This window comes from Zalophus californianus, chromosome 17, assembly GCF_009762305.2.
Source record: "Zalophus californianus isolate mZalCal1 chromosome 17, mZalCal1.pri.v2, whole genome shotgun sequence".
Taxonomy (NCBI): Eukaryota; Metazoa; Chordata; class Mammalia; order Carnivora; family Otariidae; genus Zalophus; species Zalophus californianus.
In genome coordinates this window covers 49,139,558-49,154,133 of record NC_045611.1, presented here as the reverse complement: position 1 = coordinate 49,154,133, position 14,576 = coordinate 49,139,558, and positions in this window count along the sequence as shown.

Sequence of the window (14,576 nt, the reverse complement as noted above, 5' to 3'; positions counted from 1 at the left end):
CCAAGAGAAATTAAAACATATGTACACACTTGTACAAAAATGTTCATAGCATTATTCAGAATAGCCAAATTATAGAAACAATCCAAATGTCCAGTAACTGATGACTAGGTAAATAAAATGTGGTATATTTACACAACAGAATCTTATTCTGTGATTAAAAAATGAAGTACTGATTCATTCGAGGGTTAACCTTGAAAACATGCTTAGTGAAAAAAAGCTAGACACAATAAAGAATGTATTTTATGATCCCATTTCTATGAAATGTGCAGAAGACATCAGTCTATACAGGAAGATTAGTTGTTATCAGGGACTTGTCCATTGGGAGTGGAAAACGGCTGCTAATGGATGGGGGCATGTGTTGGTGGGCTGCTGAAAAAGCTCTGGAATGAGATAGTGGTGATAGTTTAAATCTTTGTGAGTATACCAAAAATCATGCAATCATACACCTTACAAGTGTGAATATTAAAGTATGTGAATTATATCTTAACTGAAAAAAGATATTGGCCTGTTTGAAACTATTTCCCATTCACATGTTACTATGGACTGGATTGTGCCCCTCTGCCATGCATATGCTGAAGCCCTAAACTCCAGTGTGACTGTATTTGATATAGGGTTTTTAAGAAGGCAATTAAGATTAAATAGGTCATCAGAGTGGGGCCCCAATATGATAGGATACAAACAAATGGAAAAGTATTCATGTTCATGGATTGGAAGAATTGATACTATTAAAATATCAATATTACCAAAAGCCATCTATAAATTCAATGCAATCCCTATCAAGATTCTAATGGCAATTTTTTTTACAGAAGTAGAAAAAACACTCCTAAAATTTATGTGGCACCACAAAAGACCCCCAATAGCCTGAAAAAGAAGAATAAAGCAGGAGGTAACACACTTCCTGATTTCAAGCTATACTAAAAGTTATAGTCATCAAAACAGTATGATGCTGGCATAAAAACAAATAGATCAATTGGACAGAATTGATAGCCCTAAAATAAACCCAAGCATATATGGTCAACTAATATTTGACAAGGGAGTCAAGAACATTCAATGGAGAAAAGACTTTCTTTCCCAATGAATGGTACTCGGATAATTGGATATTCACATGTAAAAGAATGAAACTGGACCCATATCTATACCACTTAAGAAAATTAACTCAAAATGAATTAAAGACTTAAATGTAAGAAACTCCTAAAAGAAAACAGGAATAAAGCTCCTTAACATGGGTCTTGGTTATGATTTTTTGGATATGACACTTAAAGCACAAAGAACAAAATAAAAAATAAACAAGTGAGACTATATCAAGTTAAGAAGCTTCTGCACAGCAAAAGAAACCATCAACAAAGTGAAATGACAACCTATGCAATGGGGAAAAAAAAATCTACAAGCCATATATCTGGTAAGAGGATAATATCCAAAATAGATAAGAACTCATATAACTCAATATCAAAACAAACAAACAAGCCACCCCCCTCCCAAATAACCTAACTAAAAATGGTCATAGGACCTAAACAGACACTTCTCCAAAGAAGATATACAAAATACCAACAAGTACATGAAAAGACGCTCACTTTTACTAGTCATTAGTAACACCCCAATTAAAATCATAGTGAGATATCATTTTGTGCATGTTAGAATGGCCATCAACAAAAAGACAAGAGATAACAAATGCTGGCATGAATCTGGAGAAAAGGGAACACCTGTGCACTGTTGGTTAGATTGTAAATTGATACAGCCACAGTGGAAAACAGTACGGAGGATCCTTAAAAAATTAAAAATAGAACTACTATATGATTCCAGCAATTCCACTTCTGGGAATATACCCAAAGGAAATGAAAACACTAATTTGCAAAGATATCTGCACCCCCATGTTTGTAGCAGCATTATTCACAATAGCCAACACAAGGAAACAACTTAAGTTTTCATCAATGAATGAATGGATAAAGAAGTTTGGGTATATATTTACAATGGAATATTATTCATCCATAAAAAGAAATGATCAATGCTCGCTTCAGCAGCACATATACTAAAAAAAGAAATGATGAAATCCTACCATTTGCAACAAAATGGATAGATTTTGAAGACATGCTAAGTGAAATAAGTCAGACAAAGACAATTACTGCATGATTTCACTTATATGTGGAATCTAAAACAAAAACAAAAATCTAAAACAAAAAACAAACTCATAAAGAAAGGGAACAGATTTGTGGTTACCAAAGGCAGAGGGTGGGGAGTGGGGGGAATTGGAGGAAAGTAGACAAAAGCTATAAACTTCCAGTTATAAGATAAATAAGTACTAGGGATGTAATGTATAACATGATGACTATACCTAACACTGTCATATAATATATAGGAAACTTCTTAGAGTAAATCCTAAGAGTACTCATCACAAGGAGAAAATGTTTTCCTTTCTTCTCTTTATTTATGCGAGAAGATGGATGTTAGCTAAAGCTATCGTGGTAATCATTTCACAATATATGTAAATCAAACCATCACACTGTACACCTTAGACTTACACAGTGATGTATGTCAATCATTTCTCAATAAAATTGGGGCTAAAAAGAAAATAAATATTTGGTTAATATGTATGTGAAAATATTTATAACAAAATAATGGGTATTTATAACTATTAGAGTCATCATTGTTGGAACTGACGTAATAGTGTTATCTACAACTATCACCTTTCACTACTCATTCCATATTCCCCTTACTCTCAGAAAACACCTCACTTCACTGTGGTTCTTTTCCTATTCTTTTCCTAGTGGGGGAACCAAATTCTCATTCTTAAAGGTTTTGAGACATTAACAGTCCTGCCTGAATTGTGGTGTTGTATTTTTCCATTGTTTTTTAATCGTAAGACATGGTGCTTTTAAGAGACACCCTAAGTGATCTCTTGCATTCTGGACATATTCTCACTTACCTCCACTGTGTTATAGCAACTCAATTCTCTCATTGTTATCAGCATCAATTACCCAGCCAGTAAAATAACCCCCTTCTTTGACTATTCATTTAGAAGTAAGAGACATCAAGTGCCCAGTTGGAAGTATCAAGTTCAAATTCAATGGAATCATTATTGTGTCTTCTGATGGAATCATTCATTCCCTTGGAAATAAGATCTCTACAGAGCTTGTTCATGGAGACAGGAAGCAAAATATTTGCTATTGGATCACTTGAAGTAATAGTGAGTGGAGCCACTCAAATTTCTACCCCTGGATTCCTGATCTTGTGAAACTTGTTTATGGGTAAAAGAGCACTGTATTCTGGGCACTGATTTAAATCATATACAGCATCTATGAGGACGTTGTTCCAGCCCAACAAGATACTGCCACCTACCTGGTAATGCAACTAAATTTTCAAAAGGTTAGTCCATTTTCTATCAATTCAACTACTTCAAGGTAATGGGGAACATGATAGAAACAGTGCATTCCATGAGGATGGGCTCATTGCCACACTTCATTTGCTATGAAGTAAATCCCTAATCAGAAGCAATGCTGTGTGCAGATTCCTCAAAAAAATTAAAAATAGAACTACCATATAATCCAGTAATTGCACTACTGGGTATCTACCCAAAGAATATTAAAACACTAATTCAAAGAGATATATGCACCCCTGTGTTTATTGCAGCATTATTTACAATAGCCAAATTATGGAAGCAGCCCAAGTGTCCATCAATAGATGAATGGATAAAGAAGATGTGCGCATATATATATATATATATCACATATATATATATATAGTGGAATATTATTCAGCCATTTAAAAAATGAAATCTTGAGACACCTGGCTGGCTCAGTTGGTTAAGCATCTGCCTTCAGCTCAGGTCATGATCCCAGAGGCCTGGGATTGAGTGCACTGGGCTCTTTGCTCAGCGGGGAGCCTGGTTCTCCCTCTGCCTGCTCTGCCTGCAGCTCTCCCTGCTTGTGCGCTCTCTCCCCTGACAAATAAATAAAATCTTTTTTAAAAATAAAATAAATTAAAAAATGAAATCTTGCCATTTGCAACAACATGGATGGATCTAGAGAGTATAATGCTAAGTAAAATAAGCCAGTCAGAGAAAGACAAATACTATATGATTTCACTCATATGTGGAATTTAAGAAACAAAAGAATAAAGGAGAAAAAAGAGACAAACCAAAAAACACTCTTAACTATAAAGAACAAACTGATGGTTACCAGAGGGGATGTGGGGGATGGTTGAAATAGGTGAAGGAGATTAAGAGTACACTTATCTTGATGAGCACTGAGTAATATATGGAATTGCTGAATCACTATATTGTACATCTGAAACTAATACAACACTGTATATTAACTACACTGGAATTGAAATAAAAATAAATTTTAAAAAAGAGAGTTAATGCTGTGTGGAATCCTACAACAGTGGAAAAGAACTGTTAGAGTACACAATTGGTAGTTTTGGCAAAAGCACTACAGGCCTGGAAGGTGAATCTATTTCCAGAGTGTCTATTCAATTCAAAACAAGGCACTACCCCTTCCATGATGGGAATGATCTAATGGGACCAAACTCCCACAGGTAGTTGCAAAATCATCCTGGGGAAAGGAGCTATATAAAGGAACTGGTGTTGGTCTCTGACGCCAGCAACCGGGCACTCAGCAATGGCTATGGGCAGGATGGCCTTGGTACATGGAAGTTTAAGTTGCTGAAACTGTGGATAACCTCCATTCCTGCCATTATGGCCACTTGGCTCATGAGTTCACTGGGCAATGACAGAAGTGGCTGTTGACAAAAGCTAAAAGGTAGCAACACACTGGGTCAAACTACTTACTTATTAAAACCCTCCTCTACTGAAAGTACCCTATGGTGGTCATTTACATGGAGCACACTTATCTTCACATTCTTTCCCCACTCAGTGGTCTATCCAAAATACCTCTCCCTTAGGATCCTGTGCAACCAATTTTCCAATCATTTATCTTTGAAGAACCTGAAAATCCAGCCAAACACTTGGCCATCACCCATGAAACTATATAGACTCTTAATTCTAGCCATTTGTTTCTTCAGGCCAAATGAGCAACCAAGGTGCACTGCTCAAAGTTCTGCCCACTGGAAGGATTTCCCTTCACAACTGTCCTTCAGGGATGTCCCAGAAAGAGTGTTATGTTTCAGTTGAACAATTCCAGGTCTGTGCCTCCATATCACACAGAACCATCTGCAAATTGGTCAGGAGTGAGTTTTCCCTTCCTCACCCAACTAGTCATAAGGAACTTTCTGTAAAACTATACAGGCACACTGGGAGAAAGTAATGTAGCACAAGTATGGACCATGGGCATTTGGGCCATTTACTGATGCTTTCAATGCCTCATATATATTTCCATTTACTTCTCATATATATATCTCTCTCTTTCATTTGATAATGGAGTGCTTCCGTACATGCCCACATCTAAGCTTACATTGGTAAGATGACACCTAGTCCATGAAGGCAAGGTCAGGGTATATGGTAACTTGGTAGCCCATGGTTAACTATTCAGCCACTACTAAAGTGCAATAGTAAAGCAAAAGCTGTTTCTTAAAGAGAAGATAGGTGTGTCTGTAGAGGATGCAGGGGTTTGTGCCAAAATTCTAAGGGTCTGTGCTATGAATCATCTATAGGAGCTGGCCAAACATTAAAAACACCATTTCTGTCTGCCACTGACATTTCAAGAACCCTTGAATCTGCTGGATCATATGGCCCAAGTGGCAGAGCAGCTTATACATGGCAGCCCAGACTTATTGAGAGCCTTCTTCTCCTCTGGGCTCCAGTCAGAAAATTTTCAGGTCACACATAAAAAGAACAGAGTAGCACGCTGCAATGAGGAATATGCTTGTTCAAAAATCTTGAGGGAGCACACTAAGCAGGGTGGCTCTCTTTTGGTTGTAGGAGCGGCCAGATGCAACATGTCCTTTACTTTAGAAGTGGTATTTCAACATGCCAACACCAATGATCCCCCTAGAAATTTTACTGAAGTAGAAAGCACCTAGATTTTTAGGGAATTTATTTCCCACCCTCTGGCATGCAGTCTTACCAATATGCCTAAGACAACAGTGACTTCCTGATCACCAGGGCCAATAAGCCTCAATCAATGTGCCAGTTCAGAACCAGGATCCAGCAATCCCAGGTAAATGGTCCCTTTGGGGGAAGCCTGGGAAAAAGATTAAAACTGCAGTATTTGGCAGGGTAGCAGGGTACTTACTCAGGAAGATGCAACCTTTCCTTAATTCAATAAATTCTGGGTGTTAAAACTGGCTCATGTCTGGGTGCTGTTTAAGAGGTAGTTAATCTCTGTTTTTGGTGGATGCAGTTGGAATTCTGTTCAAATGACATAGAACTATTCCAGTTATACACATCAAATAAGAATTTAGTACTCTTCACATCTATTTATTTCAGGGACATTAAGGTCAATAGCCAATGTAATATTATCAGGCTATTCTGAATACGACATAGGCTCTGCTGTCCATTAAAGTATCCCTACCCAACTTGTCTTGGGATTAAATGCCACCACTTGGCTGACATCACACTAGGAGCCCATCATTTAATTTCATTTAGGGATCCCAGTTCAATGGCGTTCCCACTGTAATACCTCATCTACAGAGAAAAACAAACCTTGAGCTCTTCAAAGATGCTGAGATTCCTCTCACAAATTCCTTCTCATGGTGAATTATGATTTCTCTATTCCTCCATGGTGGGTGAGCATGTCTAACATGATAAATCTACTCTAACATTCAAATCTCCCTATGACTTTGATCACTTTCTTCCACATTGTACCGAAGAAATTCTGGAATTTCAACACACCGTAGCTACATCTCCTTCCATTTTTTTTCAAACTACCAACCAACTAAACAACCAAAAACAACAACAACAACAACAACAACAACTCTTTCCAACTTATGGAGCTAAAATATTGAATCCAGAATCTCTGCTTAGTGAGCCTCTTTCAGTATATTCATCTGACCCAATTTTATACTCCTTGTACATGATCCATATCCCTAAGATCCATTGCCAAACACGTTCCCAGATTTGTCTATATAAATTGAAGAATTGTGCAATTCTCTTGATGTGTGGAGTACCACCTCAGTGTCATATTTGTACCGAAGTCTTTGGTCCCAGGTGTGACTTGAATCTAAGTACAGGTGTGGAAGCAAAGAAGTGTGGCAGGATTTGGTCCTGAGGAGAATCAGCAGTGTCTTTCACGGTATCTATCTCAGAGAAAATCACTGCATGTTATTCAGGCATAAAAGGGCCAATTTTCTCAGGCAGTGGTGGAATGGCCGCTTCTAGTGGCAAGGACGACTTTGCAAAATTCAGGGGTTTGAAAGCAATCAGTCATGGACAGGGGTACATTTGTAGGTATTCTGTATTCCAACAGAAAATTTCCAGCACTGTTGGAACGATACTTCTGAGAAGAGATGCATTGAAGAGGATAAGAACATTTTCACTTTACCTGTGTCACATCTCCTCCAAGGCAGCAGGGCTCACTGCCGAGAGAGATCCCACTGGCCTCCAATTTCTCCCACATGGGAAAGTATGATCATGTGAGTGGGTACTCGGCTTCCCCAGCTGTGTGGGATGCTGCTCAAGAGGCTCACTTCTTTCCTGCTCTACCCAGAATACTGAGGTGATCTGCATGGTTGAAGGGTTGGGAGAGTCTGGGAGCACAGCAACCAGGGCTTGGAACTCATCAAAGGTACACAGATTCTACTAAATGCTTCACAGATTGTCAGGAAGCCTGCCCACAAGCTGCTGTTGGGGATGCCTCTCCTGCAGTTCTGCAAACTGCCCATTGGCACCCCCAACTCTCCACATGCCTCATTGCCTCTACCTTGTGACTAGCTCCCTGCACCTACCCCAGCAGATGATAAGCATGAGGCTTTGCAGACCTCTAGCAAACACACACAGAAAGCCAGCCCAATTCTGCAGGATTTGGAAAAGGAACACAAATGTAAGAACTTCAGGGAAAAACCATAAGGGGGAAAAAGGGAGGCTCTCAACATCAATCCTGGCTTTGTGGGGTAGAGAAAAGTCACACAATCTTATAAATGTCCCCATCAAGGGAGCCTGGGTGGCTCAGTTGGTTAAGCGACTGCCTTCAGCTCCGGTCATGATCCTGGAGTCCTGGGATCGAGCCCCGTATCAAGCTCCCCACTCAGCAGAGAGTCTGCTTATCCCTCCCCTTTTGCCCCTCTCCCCCATTCCTTCTCTCTCTCTCAAATAAATAAAATCTTAAAAAAAAACTTAACTGTCTTGAAGTTTATAGATTTAACAGAGCTTCAAAGTGCTCAAAGCAAAAACTGACAGAATCGGGGGCGCCTGGGTGGCTCAGTCATTAAGCGTCTGCCTTCGGCTCAGGTCATGATCCCAGGGTCCTGGGATCGAGCTCTGTATCGGGCTCCCTGCTCTGCAGGAAGCCTGCTTCTCCCTCTCCCACTCCCCCTGCTTATGTTTCCTCTCTCCTGTCTCTCTCTCTGTCAAATAAATAAATAAAATCTTTAAAAAAAACCTGACAGAATTGAAAAGAGAAAAAGACAAATTCACAATTACATCTGATAACTTAAATACTCCTCTCTCAGCAATTGATAGAATAGAAAATTAGTAAAGCTACAGAAGACCTGAACAACATTATCAATAAGCTTGATCTAATTGAGCTGACATTTATAGACTAATTTACCCAATAGTAGAATACACCTTCAAGTACACATGGAATATTTACTAAAAGGAACCATATTCTGGGTGATAAGACAAACCTCCACAAATTAAAAAAAACAGAAATCATGTAAAATATTTGCTCTGATCACAATGAAATTAAAATAGAAATTGGGATCACATAACTGGATAATGCTCAAACATACGGAAATTAATATAAATGTCGATTAGTTAAATCATCTAACCTAATATGGAGTTGGGCAATTTCACTGGAGACACAAGTTTATTAGTGCCTATGATGAAATCATTGAACTAAGCTTCTACCTTAAGAAAGAAGAGTGAAGTAAAAAAAATGGCGAGCAGAACATAGTAAGAATTAAAAAATCAGTACAGAGTAGAGAAAAATCAACAAAACTAAGAGCTAGTTCTTTAAGACCAATAAAATTGATAAACCTCAAATGACAATAACCAAGAAAAAAGAAGAGAAACAGTATCACCAATATCAGGAATGAAAGCAGGAACATCACTATAGGCTCCAAAGCTATGAAAAGGACAAGGAAGCTCCTCCCAATTAACAAGTCTCATTACTGTCATTAATAGGCTAGACCAACACTAGGGAAGCTCCTAATTAATTAGAACTAATGGCAACAAATGAATCTGTGTTGGATACCACCATTTACCATATTAATCCTAGAGTGGCTCAAATAAAACTTTATTGTGGTGGTTACAAAGATAAAAATAGAGTCCATCAAACAATGCTTCCTCATCAGGACTAATTCAAAAATTGGAGGGGTATATTTATGTTTGTTGTTGTTTACTGGAGATTCACACACTTAGACTCCCCAATCATCTGAATCACAGAAAAGTCCAACTTAAAAATGCAAGCCTTATTCCCAACAGGCCATTCAATTACTAAGTATAAACCTCAGTCTTTCCACAGCTCCTAACATCCTTACAGATGCCCCAGCTCCACTCATTGACATACACAATGCCTCCTCCCACAGCTCAGTGAATCTTTTAACCAAAACAAACCCCTTTACCAACCTCCATCAATGGCAATTATTTGCCTCTTACCCTGGTTAGGGACTAGAAGTCTTCTGTGCCCTGATCACCTCCTGGAAATTCATGCTGATATACTTCATTGGTGGGTAGTATTTTGGTCCCCATAAAATGTTCAATTTTATTAAGTATTTCATTGACCTGGGATGCTGGGTTACATTGGTGCCTGGTGACCCTTCAGAGTTTAAAAAGGGAAAATCCCTCACTACAAGGAACGTCACTGGACACCAAGTCCATGGAATTCAAAAACTTATTTTTCATCATAGGCACTAATAAACTTGTGTCCCCAGTGAAATTGCCCAACTCCATATTAGGTTAGATGATTTAACTAATCGACATTTATATTAATTTAAGCCCTGAGATATTGTGATATAATAAGAAATATATATATTTGGTCTTCATCCCCAGTTCCTGGCATAGAGTTCCTAAATCCCTTGGAATAGCCAGTGTGATAGAAGCCTCTTTTGTTCTAATGATGTGCCCCTTAATAGCTTCAGGACGGGGGCACCAGGAAGACCAAGGTATGATTCAACGGTTTGAACTCTCAGTCCAATAACCCCAACATCTGGGGAGGGGATAGGGGATGGAAATTGAGTGCAATCATTAATGATCAATGATTTAATCAATCATGCCCACATAATGAAACTTTCATAAAACTCCCCAAAGGATGGGGTTTGGAGAGCTTCTGACTTGATGAACACATCAAAGTGCTGGGAGGGTGGTACATCTGGAGAGGGCATGGAAGCTCCAAGCCCTTTCATCCATACTTTGCTTTATGCATCATTTCCATTTGGCTGTTCCTGATTTGTATAATATCCTATAATATTAAGTAAACTGATTTCCTGAATTATTCTTCCTGGTGTGCTTCTGCCAACATCACCATAATAGGCCTTAAAACTTGATTAATTTCCTCTGGGCCCCCAGATATCATTGACTCTGATCAGGATACACATTAGTGCTCATTCAGTTCAGGCACAGACCTTACAAAAAAGCATCACTTGGAACATTCATTTGTCCTATCATCTACATATAGAGAAATAATAGTCTACTGAAGGATGCCCTATTAAAATCACAAAATGGATGGCTTCCAAATGGCTCTTTCACACACTGCTTTAGTCGCCCTGAACTTTCAATCTATAGGTCCCAAGACTCTCTGCCAAAATGCCATCAGGGGACCATCCCTCTTCTTTCCAGTCTCTACAATACCCAGACAGAACTCCCTTTTTCACTTAACGACACCCTCCCCATTCTCCTGCCTCTTTTCAATTCTGGCATAACGTGTGCTGGGTTGGCATCCAGTTCTAGGGCAGATAATGGAATGGGATTCACTGAGAACTGAGGGCCCATGACCCCTGAAAAGATTCTATAGGCCACAAGAAAGGTCTCTGGCAAACTTGCTTCCCTTCCCCGCTAGTATAAACATTGGCTAATGGGAGGTCTCCCTTTACAAGAAATATGTCTTGGTACCTAGTCCCACACCTAGGGACTAGGTAATTGTGTATATCTTTAAACAAGAGGAAGATCTTAAATTAGTTCCCAGCACCAACTTTTTTTTTTGAGAGAGAGAGAATGCACATGAGCACACATGTGTGTGAGCAGGGGCTGAGGCAGAAGGAGAGGGAGAGAGAGAATCCGAAGCAGGTTCCGTGCTCAGCATGGAGCCTGACACGGGGCTTGATCTCATGACCCTGAGATCATGACCTGATCCAAAATCAAGAGTTGGACACTTAACCTACTAAGCCACCCAGGTACCCTCCCCAGCACCAACATTCTTAAATAGGACACCAGCTTTGGCTTCAGCCCATTATGTAAGCACTTAATGGGGGAGCCACTACAGGATCTGGGATGACAATGCCCATGACCCCCATCATAATAAACAGGCACCCCCAGTATGCTGAGGCCTACACATCAAAGGCAAAAATATGTCATTGTGGGACATTATGGCCCTACTTGGCCTGACCTTATCTCATTTGGCTCATCATCTGGGCCAGGGATCCTCCCACTCCAGCTCAATGCCAAACTCCTTGGGCTTCCTTTCATCTTCACTTACTCCAGTTCAATGCCGAACTCCTTTGTCATCTCCACTTGCTTGGGGCATTCAATTACTTCACAGCTTTACTTGATACAGATTGTGGCAAAAGTGACAGAAGACAAAATGTGTATCTGCATAGGCAGTGCTCTTAAGGCTACTTATATGCTATATCTGATGCATATGAGGTCGCCTGATATTGCCAATGTGCCCCAGAGCATCCCTTGGTCTTCAGTCACTCTTGCAGTAATTTCTCAAATGTAGAACTTCGCCTTGAGGTCTTGGGTGTTAGCCCAGGACTCATATTAGGAGTTCCCACCATCTACTACACAGGGTCCTTACAGGTGCTATCCACAAGTCAATCACAGATGACAGTGCAAACAACCACCACCAGCTCAGGGATGAGGATCTCAGCCCAAGAGACCAAAGCATCCCAAATGATAACTTCAGCACAACCAACAGTTCCAACTTTGATGCTGACTCAAGATATTCTATCACAATTTCATGCCACAGCCCATCAAATAAAAATTCTGACACCCACCCTGCTCCAAGTCCAACATAGTTTCCCCAACCAACTCATACCCCCTTTTGTGGCCGCTATAACCTCCCAACTGCCCTTTTTAAAATCACTCACCTTCTGCCTTATCCCCAAAGATTCAATCTACGTAGCCTTGCTTACACTTTGTTCCTGACCTAGCCAATGCCAATGTTATCATAGGCAACTTAACTGAAGCTCCCGATTTCTCTGCTTATGTATATCTCTGCAACCTCCATATTCTCCTCCTTTATACAATGTAGGCACACTGCAAGAAACTAAAGCTTATTGCCAGGCCCTTACCTACCTAAACACACCCAGGTCCTAATGAAGCACATGGGGACCTACTATTGCCTATTACCTACTCCAATGCATCAAGGAACACAAAGTAAATTTTTAAATTTGTGCTTGAACCATTCTTTTCCTTCTTCCTGTGTTGCCCTTTTGTTGCAAGATAGCACCCTGCAAATTAGCCAATTTATATACACTGGTGCCTCACCACTTAATTTCAGCTTTGGGTGAAATTAGCCCTATACAAGTCTAAAACTCCACCTCCTTCCATGCTTAACAGCTGGGACCTGGACATGGTAACTGCTCCCACACCACTCCCCACTATGACCACCACAACCACATCAGCTCCAATCCTTTTGTTCAACAATCCATGCTACTCTCCGCTATTCCCACATCACCACACCACTTCCTACTTTCCTCCACTTGCTGGATAAGAGCTATAAAAGTTAAGATGCTACCCAAAAGATAAAACTCCCAACAATCCTGGACCAGGCACCCCAGCTTGGGTAACCACTTATACAACTAATTCCCACCCCCTCGGAGGTCTCTGCTATCCGTATCAACCACTCACTATCCTCTTTGGTCACCCTCCAGTTCCTTTACTTCCCCCAGCACTTCCTGAACCTCACCAGGCTCTTCCTCATTATCTTTCCCTTCACAAATCCCTTGCCCTTCCTAGCCTCTAACAATTGCAGTTACATACAGCTATTGAAAGTATGCCCCCCCTTATGTATACACTAATGTACCCACAACAGGGTACACACAGGCTATCTTTTAAATCTATTACAAATTCGGCCTCATTTTTTATATACCACATTTTATATATACCACAATTTTTGGTATAATAGGCACAAGTCTAGGTCTTTTCAGTTCTGTAGCACAGACTTAGCACCTAGAGGCCAGCCAAACAATGTCACAACTCCTGGCAGACCACATATATCAAAAAGCCCAAGATTTAGAAGCCTTTAATAAGAGAGAAAGTTCAGGGGTACCTGGGTGGCTCAGTTGGTTAAGTGACTGCCTTCAGCTCAGGTCATGATCCTGGAGTCCCAGGATCGAGTGCCACATCGGGCTCCCTGCTCAGCGGGGAGACTGCTTCTCCCTCTGACCCTCCCCCCTCTCATGTGCTCTCTCTCATTCTCTCTCAAATAAATAAAATCTTAAAAAAAAATAAGAAAGTTCTGTAGGTGCTGTAGACATTGCATTGGCATCTCAATGTAGATCCTTGAAGGGTAACTCTGGCTGTATGTAGGTCAATAATATAGTTAAAAGTCTCTAAAATAATTCAATAGATAAAACAACAAATCAAAATAGTCAATGATTTTGCCAAGTTATTATAATACTCCAAGAGATTTCTTGAACCCCCATTGATTTCTTCTCTTGGATCCTTCTTCTACCTGGATTTTTATTATCTGGCCCCACATTATCTTTCATAAAGCTATCATAAGAATTATTGACCTAATTATTGTAGGTCAACTTTGCAAATGTGCCCTCTCAAATACCAGTTTATTTACAGGGATACCTGGAGGTTGCCATGCTAATCCAAATGTCAGGAGTGAATTGTGAAGATCACAGGAAAGAAACTTGGACATGTGATTTAGTGTCAGCAACTTATAAGCTTCATCTCCTGCCCATGTCCACTGCCTCCTTCACAATTCTGGTAAGTTTCACCTACTACTCCCAAAGTGCAACCTCCCACCATTTTTTTAAACTTGTTCAGGGAGGATTTCCACTGTATAAAATACCTGAACACTGACCATTCTTTCTGTTCTGGGCCTTCTCCTGGACAGCTATCCCCTCTACCTTTGATCATCCCAAACGACTACCATCACGAGTTTTGTCACCCAAACCTAACGTTGGTGGGGGTGCTTCCTTACATTACAATGAAGTTGCTGTAACATGTACATCAATTGGCATGGAAAAATAAAGCTTTTTGCAGATGACATGATTATCTACACAGAAAATCCCAAGGAATCTATACAGAACGGCAACTTTAACTAATATGCAAGTTTGGCAAGATTATATAAGAT